A 15009-nucleotide genomic window follows, 5' to 3' on the forward strand; every position below is an offset into this window, starting at 1 on the left:
ACGCCAGTCTACCCGGGGCCTCAATTTGCATATTACGCTGAGGGGTCCGAGCGCAATTGGCTCGCTCCGGTGGCTGCCGCAATGCCCCAAAGCCATAAAGTTCCCGGTGGTAATGATAATGATTGATTTGGGGGTCCTGAACGCTTCGGGACGCTCGAGTGCGGATCCCCGAAAATCGCGTCAAGTAATTCAGGCAGACCCACTAATGTTGCACCATTAGTCACCTCCTTTTCGGTGGGGGTAAAATTGCAGTGGAATTAAATCGAACCGCACCGCCAGAAGGGCACAAGCCTAAGCAGTTTTCGAGCAAACTCGTAGAATAGTTATTCGCATTTATTATGATGCACGAAACGGGTTGGAAAATTGACGATCAAACACAATGCATTTGCACACTAATGGCGCAACAATAACTTCACCTCACCAATGGGCCATCTTGCAAGGCACGCAGCAAGCAGCGCGTGCGTCAAACATTCATTAGTTTGCTAATAAAGGGGTCCTGGGGTAGCTCGGAAAAAAGGAGGGACCTTCAGATTAACTCTCATTCGTCCGTTAATACCTGCTTTAATTTTATTTTATTTAATAAACGTAATATTCATACGAAAATAAAGAATTTAGAACATAAATAGTACGGTTTAGAATTGTTACTTCTAATGGTTTGGTGAAATATTTCATTGCTCTTTCATTGAACAAAATATGATCAAAACGTCCTCAAACCGCTCCTTAAGACCTTAAGGCTGTCGGAGGAGGACAAGGCGAAGAGGGACAGGGTTGGGTCTGAGCGACGCATGAGTGCTGACGGTGTGTTCTTGACCGGTCTTTAATTTCGGCATTACGGCATCCAGCAGGCGTTCAACGGACCTCAGACAAAGCCTTCAATTAGCTTATGCTGCGCCATTCTTAACACCCTTTCGCAGCATAGAAGGATCAATGGTTTCGGGAAGAGATCGAACAGGTGTTGCAAGACCGAGACCCACAACGAAAATGATCATTTACTTGCTGGGCTCGTTTTGCGATTAACCCGTGTACACTTTTAATGGGTAAATAAATTAATCTGAAACAAGGTTCATTTCTTTGCAGAAAATATCGTTCTGTTAGCTCCGTACTGAAATGTGCAAAAAGTGGATCCTTAAACTTAAGCCATGTTACAGATAATTAATATTTTGTAATTTTTATTGCCATTCACTCGCCGCTTCGACTCCTGGATCGCGTTTTATCGTAACGATATGCCGCGCTATTAGAGCTCAATTATACAGCGCAGATACGGGTGGTTAGGGTTAAGCAGTAAGGACCTGCAGCCAGACCGGCTACTTATCCGGGAATTTGTGTACTCACACGTATTCATTAGCTCCTCGAGGTAATCAAGCCGTGGTCAGCTGACATGCTGACCTTTTGTTCCCCGGGTGTCTGTGCCCGTGTTCTCTCTCTTCTCCACACCTGGGATCGATGCGAAAACGACGGTCCGACTGGCGCAAGGATCGCGCCCGGCGCGTAAATTACCGTTTGTTTCGTCCGGGGGTCAGACGCGCCAGCCAGGACATTTGCCATTAGTTACAGTTAGGATAATAACTAGCATCGCGCGCGCACCCGGGCTCCCATTCAACCCGATCGCACCAACAACCCGACTGCACACCATTAGACTGCGAGCCGGCGCAAGGATACCGCGGGCCGTCCAGTTCGCCGGTCGATCGAAAGTGGCGAAAAGGGTATTAAGCCGCCTAATGGGCTCCTGATAGAGAGGCGATCGAAATCGGCCACCATTTAGAGAGAGCGAAACCCGATTTAGTGTCTTATCTGTTCGGGCTGTTAGTATTAATTTTCGCATTAGTACCGGTCGTCCCCCGGATGGGGTCCGTGATGGGGCATCTGGCAACGATAAAAACAAACATCTTTCGGTGCCGGCAACATTTCGCCGGCGGCGGCGGCGGCAGGTGATCGGAAGATAGATAACGCACCGTTTTTTCGTGTCGTCGAAAACAAATTAATTTCCCCAAGGATTTCGCGTATTTCGCGAGGCGAGGCGCGAACATTTGCAGACGGCGACAGAACCCTTTGTCACCCGGGCCACGAAACGCTCGCCGGCACACCGTAATATCCTTTTTTTAATTAGTTCGAAAATGTAGAGCAATTTATCGGCCGCTCGCGCGCCCGAGGCTCACCTTGCCGGTTTTTGTCACGGCGTCATTATCGTCATCACGTTTATCGTCAGATGGCCGGGCAGCCGAAATTAGCAAAATCCATCTCCCGTTCGATTATTTGCATTCATCAAAACGGGAGGCCGGCCGGATGCCAGCCCCTTACAGCAGCCCAGTTACGCATGCGATCAATCATTTTGGCCTCCTCCATCAGTCCACCCTTCCCGCGTACGTCCGGTACGCTGCCGAGCGTTTCGCTGGGGCTTTCTTCTGTTGGGTTCTGGTACGTTCTGACATCGTCACCGTATCCGATTCAATCACTTTTGCCCCATTTCGGAGGGCTGGCTGTGAATTTTGTAAATTTATTTTTTATTAAAATGCAATTTAATTTATAATTTATTGACCAACTGACCGAGCGGCCCCCGGCGGACCCAAAAGGCTGCGCCAATGCAGCACGCCGCACGCTTCATCTCCCGGTCCGGCAGCTCTCTTCTTTGATTTTCACGGAAGCAAAAATTAACTTATTAAAAATTCATTAATATTCCTCGATTATGTGTTCATGTTCAGCGAGACCCGAGCGCCCGACGCGCTGCCCGAGCGCTCTGATGCGCGGTTGTCATTGATTTAGTAGCCATTTACAATGAAATCAAATTAAAATGAATTTGCATATGAAAAAGACTACAGTGTTGTGTTACAAATCCATCGCAAACAGTTCGTAAAAGCAAATGGACCACAAACTCACTCGTCGGTCAGCACGAAAACCATTGAGCCTGTTTTTGTGAGGAAGCACTCTTTTTGTTGCACAACTTGCACAAGCATTTGAACTAATTCCGTCAGGTGAAAAAGGATTTTGCTGCCCTGGGTTCCTGGAGCTACTTGTACCGAACAGCTAAGAGCTGGGTCGTTAAAAAGGGGAATAAAGTTTGGCGTTGATTTCGGTAAGATCTTGTAATTGATGTCGGACTTGCAATTGCAGTAATTTTTGTAAAAGGGCTACGTTCCCGACACGTCGTATATCGTACTGATCCGGATGAAACCACACAGCAATGCGTACAGCGTAGATGCGTTAGACTACCAAGAATTCAATCGAGTAGCGGAGACGGCGTCAAAGGACATACTGTTTCTGGAAGTGCACTATTCAGACACGTTAGATACGATGCCGAATGCTTGGAGTGACTTCAGGACCATATTTGTCTCATCGATTTTATATGAAGAAGGTTCCAAGGCGCTCGACCGCGAGCGGTGGAGGTATTCCATGACGCAGGCCAAGACCGCTTTCTTGTAGCAGGATAAGAAGAAGAAGACTCAAATAAGTGTACTACTATGTGTTGACCTTTAAACAACAATTGTGTTCATTATTATAATTATTACTACCAAAACAATTATTATTCGTTACTATTATCATGTACTTAATTTATTTTACCACAGACAAGTGGCGGATTTTTTAATTTAAAAGGTTTCATTTCGGTTACATTTCATCGCCGACGGATCTACAAAACATCGCTCGCTTTAAAAAATGCGATGAATTTTCGTATTGTGAATAGAGCCATCTGTTGCCAAAAAGAGAAATCACTTTACACATCGATGTTCTTAATTTTAACGAAAGTTTCGTTGTTTAGCGACATCTGTTGGATATTAGCAGAGGTGAGCTAGTGGTTATTGGACGCAATAAGTTTTGCGTGAAATATTCGCTGAAATAAAGCAAACGGGCAAAGTTTGAAACATTTCATGCAAGTCATTCAGATTGGATTTTGAATTAAATTAAATTAAATTTATTTTTATCTCAAAAGTTTATTTATTTTTTTTAATTTTTTTTCTTTTATTTTATCTGACATTGATAAATTCTTGAGATTGATGATTCAGAGGGCATCTGTTTCAAAAAACGGTTTTCTCGAAACCACAAAGCTTTCGTCAAAATAAATAATTCTAAACTAGGCACCCGTGAAGGGCGATCAAGTGTTAACCAACGGCAAACCGCATTGGGCAGAAATCGGAAATTGGAAACACGAAATGCTTCGTTAGCAATTAACACCTGATTTCCTAGCCCAAGAAGCCCGAGGAATCCAAGAAGGGAAAAACAAGAAACAGAAACATGTGAGCATCGCTGCCCGCGCTTGCTTGCGACGGTGTCTTTTTGGCGATGGTTTCGCGGCTACCAGAGCCGTAGGCCCGATGGCCACGGCCGTCTCCACGTTGTCTAGCCAGGCTCAGGCAGGCCCGGCCCCAGCAACCAGGGCCGACGGGGCAGCCGGCAAATGAACAGGGAAACATTTACATATCTTATACAATCACCCATTAAAATGTTAGATTTTAACAAGCAACGGCAAATCATTTCTCTGCGCGATCGTTAGCTTTAAGTGCAAAATTAGCATTTTCAATAAATCTTCAATCAGTCGCACCGTTTGCCGTCGCAGCCGCCGAGGGCTCCCACCCTGGGCACGATCTGCGCGCGATGGTCCTCCCGGGGGCGTGGGGCACGACCGTTTTGTGTCCCGGTGCGCCTCCATCTTGCACCGGCGACCTTACAAAATGAACGCAAATAGCGCAGTTTATCTTCGCGGACCGCGGCAGGTGCCCACACGACGGGCATCGGTGTCCCCTTGGCCATCCTTGCGCCGGCCGACCGGTGGCCGATATGATGATGGTGCTGCCGCGGCCGCTCCGGTGACTGGCACGAAAGGCATTTCGCCTCCTCTAGCGCGGGCCTCGCAGAAGGCCTCTATTTTCACGTTGTCGTTTAAATTAGAAAACAAACATATCGGTTTTTATTTACAATTCAAATACCACCGGCCGGCCGGCTTGCGACTCCATATCGATCCACCTGTGGCTTGCTCGCTCGCTCCTTCCTGCTTTCTCTCTCCGTTTCTTCCTCTTCTTGCCGGCCCGCACCCTGCCGATGTCAGTCACGGCGGCAACAACCCTGCTGCTGTGGGTTGGGTGGTTGCTGGCGAATTTAATGTGAGCTCGAACTAGTCGCGCCGTCGATCGCCGCGACCTGGACCAGACCAGACGCGGAGGAGTCGCGTTTCGGGCGATCAAACCTGTTCTGCATACGACGCCAAAAAGACCACCGGTCGCCCGGCTGCAAACTGACCGACGACGGAGTAGATTTATTCCGCGTTATTCGCGAACGGAACGCGGCCACCAAATGGAACGGATCGATCGAGATTCGTAATTGATCAATACCGACCCCGATCACGTTTATGATTTTTGCTCTTTTAATCGGCACTGGCCGTGCCGTCTCCTTCGCCACCCAAAAGCAAGAACCTTTCATTTTCTTCGCACCGACCGCACCGGGCCGGCCGGCCCTCCCCGATGTTCGGGATGCTCATTTCGCATGCAAAGTGGATTCTGCAAGATTGTTCGAACACTGTTAATTGGTAAATAAATTTATTGGCCGCCGTGTGAAAGGAAAGATGTGAAACCAGTGTGTCTTCGCGAACACAGAACTGGATGCTAAATCTGTTGTTACACCCCCCTATCCTCACGGCTTCCACCCGTGGGCCGGGCCCGAAACACTTCCCGTTCTCGATCGTCGGACCGATGCGCTCGGCGAGCTCGGCGATGAATGACGGCAATACATCAGGAATTTTATGGCGACATTTTGTCTAGTGGCTTTCCGTGTGTCGGTGTGTGTGTTTGTGTGTGTGGTACAGCCTGAGGGCCGCACCCCTCGGCAGGAGGTGGCGGTGATTTTGCTGTTTGTTCGCGGAGAATTCCGCACAAAGCGGCCAAAGGGGAGAGACAACGCAGACGCAAATCGTTTGAGACGAACGACGAACACGACATGACCTATTGCGCATCAAGAAGCGTGTGACACGCGGTGCGCTGTCCACACTCGGGCCCACTCCGGATCCAGTCGGCAATGGCAATCGAGGGTTGAAAATAACTCGATCCGCACCTCGATCGGAATGGTTGGAATTCTCCCGCGGGGGGCCTGATTGGGGCTGGCCAATGGGACAAGCGGATGAGCTGATGAGAAGTATTCGATTCGCCATCATCAATGCTGTTTACTTGAGCGCAAGCGCAAGCGCTTCACGTTTGAGTCACTCGAGCTGCAGCCGTTGGGATGGTAATTTCGCCACATTCCGCTGTTGAGAGTGTTTATCGTTACTGTAAGGACACCGATTTTAGAGGGCATGCGGGCACTATCTTGGGGCGCTACTAGTTGATCCTCATTGAACTCTTTGAACTGACTCATTTGGGGAAGGACCTGATGGTGACGAAATTAAATTATTTAATTACTCTAAATCACATCAAAGGTTGTTTAATCTCGTTTCCTTCGCAATAATATGGCGAACCAGGCGCCCCACACCCACGGAAGTGCCGCGTTTTCATGGTCAGTGCACGAGTGCCTGGCAACCGGGAACTGTCCCGTGCTGTAGTTGCCATTACCGTTGCCAGCACGCAAATAATCGGACGGGGATCCTAATTGCGCGACGAAAGCCGACGATAAAACGGGGCACACCTGAGGCGGCAGCCAGAGGTGAGCCCGAAGCGCATTGTGCGGCCCAAGATGGAAGACGGTGCAAATTAAACGGTAACACGCGAAACACAGCCAACCGATCCCAGCCGTGGGCCGAGTCGCGCCCCAGCCCAAAAGCGGTCCGTTGGCGTAATGTAATCAAATTGATTTGTTCTTCCCAAATTGGGGAGAAGAAAATGTAGTGTGATAATTGAGCATAAGTACCCGTGGGCTGGCCGGTGGGCAGGCTTGCGGCGCTCCACTGCGGCCACCCCACCGGGCGGCACCGGAATCGGAGCATAAAGAAGTACAAAGAGATATAAATAAATAAACCTTCCTCGCCGCGGAAAAGGGCTGCCCACCAGAAGCGGGCAGCCATAAAAACGTGCACCCTTACCATAATCGCGCGGCGCTTTAATTGAAACCGAATCGTTCCCGGGTAGCCGTGATTCTTCACGCCGAATCAGCAGCCGGAGTGGCAACGTGACTGGACAGGAACTTTGGTGCAGGCGCGCAACATGCGATCAGATAGCAGACCATCAACACCCGCCGCTGGTCGGTGGTCGGTGCGGCCACATTCGTGCCCAAAATGGCCTGGCCAAGATCACAAGACACACCTCGCCTCCGTCCGTCGTCGTCGCGGTGTTCGAATTTGGAGCGAGAGAAAGAGCTTAATGCGCGAACAGGCGGGTGGCCCGACAATCGAGCGCCACAAATAAGGAAAGTGGACTTGGCATATACGTGCCGGACTGGAGGTGCGCGCGGGGGTTAACCGGGGAAAAAAAGGAACTGGACACATCGTCGTCATCGTCATCGGCGCCGGGCAACGAGGTGCGAACATTGTAGTGACAACAATTTGCGGAATCAAGACATCGAGACCGATCAATCGAGATCGACGGCTTGGGTGATTGATTGGTGTGCCGGCAGGGCAATCTGACTGGCCGTCTGTTGTCAACGCCGGTAATGGGGTACATTTTTGCTTGATTGATGCGAGTAAATTAGCAATTAAAGGGAGTTCATTTGGCGCCTCGATCGGGTTGCCGGCTAAACACGCTTTTAGGATCAACGTTGGGGGTGAATTGTATTATTCTTCGCCCGGACACATTCCAGCGGCGTTTGTTTGAAACTGAAAGGAGGCGAATAATCCAGAAAGAGAAGAAGTAAATGGCGTTCTTGCAGGGGAATGTTGAAGGACATGTTGAAGTACTGACCGCTTCATTGACGAAGCACGATTATATGTGCTAACAATATTGCTTAGTGGGTCGGACAATAGGACATTACCTACCAGGAAGAAATTCGTTCCAGTCTCTGGAACAGTGAGTCTCGTAAACCTTCTCTGAACAGCCTCTTCCCACCATTAACAGCGTCTAAACGCGTCTTCCCACCACCAGACATTGTGGTAGATGCCATACCACACTACCTTGTTCTAGAATTGGACGGACAGTATATAATTTTTTGACCCATTACATCGGTGAACTCCTGTGACATTCGTGAAACAAAACCGAACGTTCTAAGTGCTCTACTAACTAACTCTCCGTAAAATGATCCTTAAAAGTATGCCTAGACCCTAACACAACATCGAAGTCACGAACCGCACTAACACCAGGAGGAACTGAACCTTGAATCTCACACGGAAAGAGCACTGGACATTTCCAACACGAAACTTATTAACTTATTACATAGTCAGGGATATACTGTTATCGTTAAGGAAAATAAAAAATACGGATAAAAGCCTATTTTCTAGAGCTCTTTTTAACAAGATCACAAGCGGTACCCGACCAAAAGCGGCACTAAAGTCAGTATAAATTACGTCAAGTTGTTTGCCGTTTAGTTGCCTCATTTTATCCGAAGCGACGTCAACCGATTGACTCTAGCCTGAGTGGCAATACTTCACAATAAGTGTATAAAGATGTTCCCTTATGATTATTGGTCGCCTTTACTTTTTTGTTTAGAATATTTAACAGATAACCATCCCTTTCGCTTCCGCATCCAACATGTACCGTAGGTTGCATACCTTTTGGCGCATGTAGTGAAAAGAGTGAAAACGATGCAATGCAGATTGTCTACATTCAGGAACACTTTTTTGGCCATCAGATATGATCACTAAACACCGGAAATTATGTAACTCACCGCAATATGATATCTTGTCTCATCTGCCCTAATTGCTTTAATCGATTCAAAGGGCCGTTTTAATCGGCCGTGTATCGATCCTGTCTGATAATGCTTGTATTCTTGATCAGCCGAACATCGATTTGCTTTGAAACATACTGAAAGTAAAGATTAATAGCCCGACTAGAACCGTTTAACCAATTAAAAATGGTACCATTTATTCCCAGTGCCGTTCGCGACCCACAGCGGCCCGGTTACAAATGGCGAAAATCGTCAGCGCGTTGCGCAAACAAATAGCGTGGCGGTAGGTCGCCTCCGTGGACAAACAAATCGATTCCCGGAAAGCCGGACCGTTAGCCGTAAGATTGCGCCGGAGCCCTCGGTCTCGGTCGAGCGCGGTCGGCACGCTTTATTGAATGATGACTCACCGCGCCACAGTCTCGATAAAGAGACACTCGTTCCATTTGACGCTCATTTATTTTTTTCGTGTTTTCGCTCACCTTCCAGAAGCGGCCCGAAACAGGTTGGCCAAGTGGACGGGTACGATGACGATGCCCCTCCTGTGCCGCATCCGGTCCCGCTTGAGGCGCTTTGAAGGATGCGCCCGAGTCCTTTGTCCCGGCCGGCAGGTCCATTAGGGGTCCGGAGCGCCATGCCAAAAAGGAAGTCACCCGAAACGGGCCGGCCGGTGGCATGTGGCGTGGCTGTCAGAGCAAACAGTGAGGACCCGTCACACACACACGGAGAGCGTGCTGATAGGTCCCGGGTCCCGGCTGGAAGGATCTATAAAAATATCAATCTGTCTCTCTCTCGCCGTCCACCTTTAGCCCGGGCCCGGGGTTCCTCTCCGATCGATACATCTAATTTATTATTAGCCCCTCGCGTCGGACCGTAAATGACTTTTGTGGAACCCGAGAACCCGGCCCATTCGGGGCACCATTTTTTTCCGTCCACTTCCTTCCATGTTCCTTTTTCTTTTTTTCGGTTAGTGTTGTTGTTGCAGAAAAGGTCGTTTTGCGGCGGCGCTAGGCGCTATGAATGGAAGCGGTGAAGGCGAAGGTGGACGAATCCGACAGGCGGCCCGAAAATGGTGTGTGCCATTGCAGCGAGTGGCCAGCACAGCGCGGAGCGGAGTGGCCCAGAGGAAGTGGAAAGCGATAGAGTAAATTATACCCCCTGGGGGGGAAATCGTCAATTGCCCTTTTGGGCCGCAAACGCAAACCGGCGGGTCCAGGGTCGGTCCCGGTACCGGTCGCCCCGAGGAAAGCGCCGGCCCCGGGAGGGAAAAGGCAAAGGATCTTAATCTTAAAACAAAAAGAACAACACACCGGAGGATCTACCGGACCGCTGAACCAAGTGACTTTGTTTCGTTGTTCGCCTTTACACCGATGCGGATGCAAGATAAGGAGCGACGATCGGCACGAGGGTGTGTGTGTGTGTGTGTGTGCTAAAAGGCCCAACCACACTACTGCAGGCCACCATCACCGATCGGCCGATCTCGCTGAGCCATCGATCCTCGGCCATCGGCTTAATGATATTTCGAAGAGACCGAAGCGGAGCGGACAAATTCCGGGACCCGGGCCCGGAGTCCCCGGTGGCCCCGTGGTCGGAATCGACCCGGTCGTCACCCGGTCGATCGATGCGAACGCTCGCCGGTTACAGTTCTAGATTATGAGTTTATTAATGAGCGGCAAATTCCAATGTGACCCGAGCCGGCGAGGAGGCGGCCAAGAGTGGGCCATTTTTGCGCCAATTCTACAACGATTATCATACCTGAGATAGAGCACCGGAGATAACGGAGATCGGAATGTGGATCGATCGCTTGTGTGTGTGTTTGCGCTTCCATTTGTCATTCGTTTGATCGCGATTTGAGCTGAACTGAAAGAGACTTCGATGGCGTAACAAATCTGTGTTTTGTTACAAAAGTATTAATCTGGTTCATTTGCTATCTTTCGACATAATCCTTGGAGGGTCTCCCGACTCTGTTTGTAGGTAAAATAGGACACTTCATGTGGTAAATGATGTGCCCTTCATTCGTCAATTGTTCGTCTGTTTAAAGTTGATTGAAAATTGAAGTAGAGACAACGAACTGGGACCTCCTTTTGTCTATTGACAAAAACTTACCATTATCACTTTTATCAATTTGCCACTTTTCGCTGGGTTGGTTGGTGCAAAAACATGAGCCTTTCTTCGTGAACTAAAGACAATCTGTTTCCTATCTTCTGGAAAGGAACGCCGCAGCAAGACGGACACCCGGCAGCGAAGGACCACCGGCACTCGCTCGAAAAGTCACCGAGCATTCCACAGGGTACACGGGTTTTCACTTAGCGCCAGCCAGCCAGGACCCACCGGGACACATGTCGGTTCACGCTGTGACCGCCCGACGGGCCACCGGATGCAATCCGTAGACGTTCGATAAGCTGTTCCCGAACGCCAGGATGTTTTCGCATTCCTTTGAAATTGATTCCCTGATCCTTAAATAGGGTAGACAGGCAGCCCGGAAAAGCGAAGGAGTCCCTTTTCACTGGCCGTCGCTTATCTAGCTTCTAGCGTCGGCCGACGCGAACGAAGTCAGGTCATAGTGCGGGCCTCCGGTGAAGGCACAATGGGAAGGTGTTGCGCCGTGAAGATGCACTCCGAACCGTGCACATCCTGACGGCTCATTTGACGGCCCGAGAGCCGAACACTAGAGTGGCTCGGCAGCGATAAGATCTTCCGATCGGTCGATGATTCGGGTGGCCCTCTCAGTGATTTATGACTCCTTCCCGGGCCTCCTAAAAGGTCCGGCCAGATCAATGGATTGCCGCCGATTGATTGGGCAGCCTTGTTTTTGCGTGAGTTACAAAAGCGAAGCTGTAACGGCTTCCCATTGGGTCGTGATTACGGATTTCTGGTTAACCGAAAGTTTCTAAATCTGGCCAGAAATTCTGGCCGGCGATTGGCGAGCACACAAAATGGCCGATTTGGCCAAAATAGAGATGATTTATTTTGCAACGTTCCCCTTGACATGGGTGGCACAACTAAACGAGCTGTTTATTTATGGCGGGCCCCCGGTGGTCGCAACTGCGGTGCTTTTGATCTGCCCGATTTTGCGAAGTTTGTGGCCGCCGCCCCGTCGCGGTGTCCTCCCGCAAAACGCACCCTTCTTGTTAGGGGAGAAGAAAAAACACACACAAACCGTGCAGCAGTTTGTGGCGCTGAAATGTACGAAACAAATTAGGAATAATCATGTTCGGGGCCGGTTCCGCCCGAAGCCGGTGTGCCGCCGCTTGTGTCCGGCACAGACACGCTGGATCCGCTCAACTGCCGTCGCGATGGCTAGAGCTTCGACGCCATTGAGTAGCACGGCCGTGATCGGGGTTTATTCGCCGCTTCGGGGTTTTTTTTTGGTAAAATCATCATCCCAAAAAAGAGCCACGGAACCATCCCGCGACCCGAACGAGGACGGGACAGATGAGTTTCGGAAGAACACACGGGTGAACACGGTTGAGTCCGAGCCCGAGCACCCCAATTAGGCGCATCAGCCCCTCGGCCTGCTGGTGGTGGTGGTGGTGTCCGCCCCCTTCGGCAGCGGCAGGGAGTCCACGGGGTCCGCAGGAATAACAAGAGCCAACCGAGAGGAAGGAAGAACCGACAGGGCGGGCCATCGGACCCATTCTTGGAACTTGTAAAAATTAAGTGATGAAATGTAGCTCTCGATTAACCCTCCGTCCATTCGTCCTCCGGGGGGTGCTCCAGGGACCCGGAGGGGGCAGGAACCGGGCCGGTGGCCTCCGGGGATCGCTCGACCAATTCGCCATCACATTAAGGCTACTTTTTCTCCGACCGACCTGGCCTATAATTTCGAAGGAATCCCGCACCGCCGACACAGGAAGTCGGGACCCCGGTTTATGAACCCGGGTCTTGGGTTCTAGGGCACGCGGAAGGGGCGGGCGACTGACACTGGCAGCCATGATGGCGGTCTGCAGCCGTCAGCCGAGGCAGACCGAGGCCCGACTGGGGACGATGATCGATCGGCGCGGCGATCGGCGATCTTCTTCTCGGCGCCACCGATCAAGGACACTTCGGGACACCCAGAAATCCTGAGAGCAAAAACGGCCGAATCCTTGCGCGGAACGCACCCGCACAAGAACCAGAACCGGGCGGTGGCCGATCTACGCGCACGTGAGAGCGAAGAGTGCGCTCCCGGGACGAAATGAGGAAGAAATCCGGACCCCACGGCGACCGACGCGGTCCGACATTTTCGCTCACTTGGGTGGTCATTCGGGTTCGCCCCGCTCGCGAGTGTATGTTTCCCCTCTGCGTCCGGCCCGCAGGAGCCCCACGAGCCTGCGAGCGGACATTTTGAATCCCGAAGAACCCGAAGATGATTAATATCTATTTATGTTGGCCACAGGCACACACACAAGCACGCTCGTGCACAGCACAGCACGGCGCAGGCCACGGTGCGGGGAGGGGTGGCCTGGAGCAAGAGCAAACTGCGACAAAGAAGCATAAACGCCACAACATAAAATAATCTTCTTTACTCTAAGCTCCGGCGCCGTCGACGTCGCTGGTGGTGGTCGCCGTTCGATCTGCGCGGACCTCGCGCGGTGGGCCCCGCGATCTGGAAGCTGGAAGCGGTGCAAAAACGGGAAGACCCCCTCGCAGGGCGTAACAACGTCCCGGGGGCCCGTGGAATGCGCTTCACGAACCCCCGGACAGTGAGGTTCTCTCTTGGCCGCCGTGTTCTTATGCTTCTGCTGCCTCTGCCCTGTCGTGCCGTGGTGGCTCTCGTTGGTGGCCTGAACCTTCCCGCGGCCCCCATGCCTCGCCTCCCTGGCTCCCCCTGGGGGCCAAAAAAGGCATCGAGGGCGGAGCCGAGCGCACACCGGCCGGCCACAGTTCGGCAGAGGATCTTGTTAATTTTCTCACGCATTTATTTGTGAAGGGGCCCCCAATCGTGCCCCGGGTAGGGGCCAATCGGGAACTCAACGTTCGCACACACACATCCACGCGGCCACACACACACACATACAGTGCTGAGTAGCGATTGAATTATGATCCATTTATCCCGTCCACGCTGCTCCATTTGACTGGCCGGCCAGCCGAAGGGCATCATCTTCTCGGCCACATTCTTCGGCCGCCCGCCCGCCCGATGATGACACGGTGTCCGCCGACCCGCGGCTCGCTCTCCCTCTTTCTCTCTCTCTCGCTCTCTCGCTTCCTCTTTGTATATAGTCATCACGTTAATAAGGCATGAAGCGAAATCAGTTTCGAGAAGAAATATTATTTGTTTTTCAAATTACTTTATTACCGGCCCAGCCCTGGCCACTTCAACATTCCTGCCTGATGGTTCTGCCTTCGCCCAGCGCCGATTTATGCGTCGTTTATGCTGCGCGTTTTGCATTTTACTGCCCTTCTCAGCTCGCCTGCATCGCGACCTTCGGAACGGGCGCCAATGTTGGCGCAACTTTCGGTGTTTGACGGAGTACCCTTGATTTCCGGGATTGCCGAGAAGTGTCATTTGCACCATTCCTACCAATCATGCCCTCTAATCGGGTCCGCAAGCCAATTTCGAGCCGCCCAATCCACCCGCCCCGACAATGATAATAATAATGAGCCCAAAACAAGTGGGCCATCCTCTCCGCACACTCCATTCCAGCGTCCGCTAGAGGTTGCATCCGGCGCGGATGTAAAGCCCGGCTACTCGAGCTGACTCCAAGACTCCTTACTTCTGCCGCCGGCCGTAATAACAACCCGAACACTGTTTGCCCCGGTGCCGGCTTCGGGTACAATTTGGCAGGTTTTGGGCCACGCGGGACGCGGAACCGGGAAGATGCCTCTTTTTGGGGTCTCGGTGCGCGCCTAGAAGAAATTCATTTTCTACCGTGACTCGGCGGGAAAAATGGTCAAATCTAATTAAAATTCTTTGTCTTAAGGTCTCTCACGAGCGTGCGCCGTGACGCTCTCTCTTTCTCTCGCTCCTTGGGGTTGCCGCGAACCCATAGTGGGTGGGTGTGTGTGTGTGTGGGAAATCATCGGTGTACCCGCGTGCCATAGGAAGTGACAGTGCGAAAGATCGGAGTGTGGTACCGCAGGAAGTGCCTGCTGCGAGTGACTGCGAACCGCACGAGAATGGTTACTTCTCTGGAAATTGTCCTCCGAAGGGTCCGGCCACTTCGGCCGGCCACTTCTCCCGCACAATTCGGACCACTTGTACGGGACCCCTTTTGCAGGACCGAAAAACAAACAACCCGATTCCGACGTTCCGCTTTGGTGGCGATCAGGCCGCTCGATTGATCGATCATAGGACGAAGGCTG

Source organism: Anopheles cruzii, chromosome 3, assembly GCF_943734635.1.
Source record: "Anopheles cruzii chromosome 3, idAnoCruzAS_RS32_06, whole genome shotgun sequence".
Taxonomy (NCBI): domain Eukaryota; kingdom Metazoa; phylum Arthropoda; class Insecta; order Diptera; family Culicidae; genus Anopheles; species Anopheles cruzii.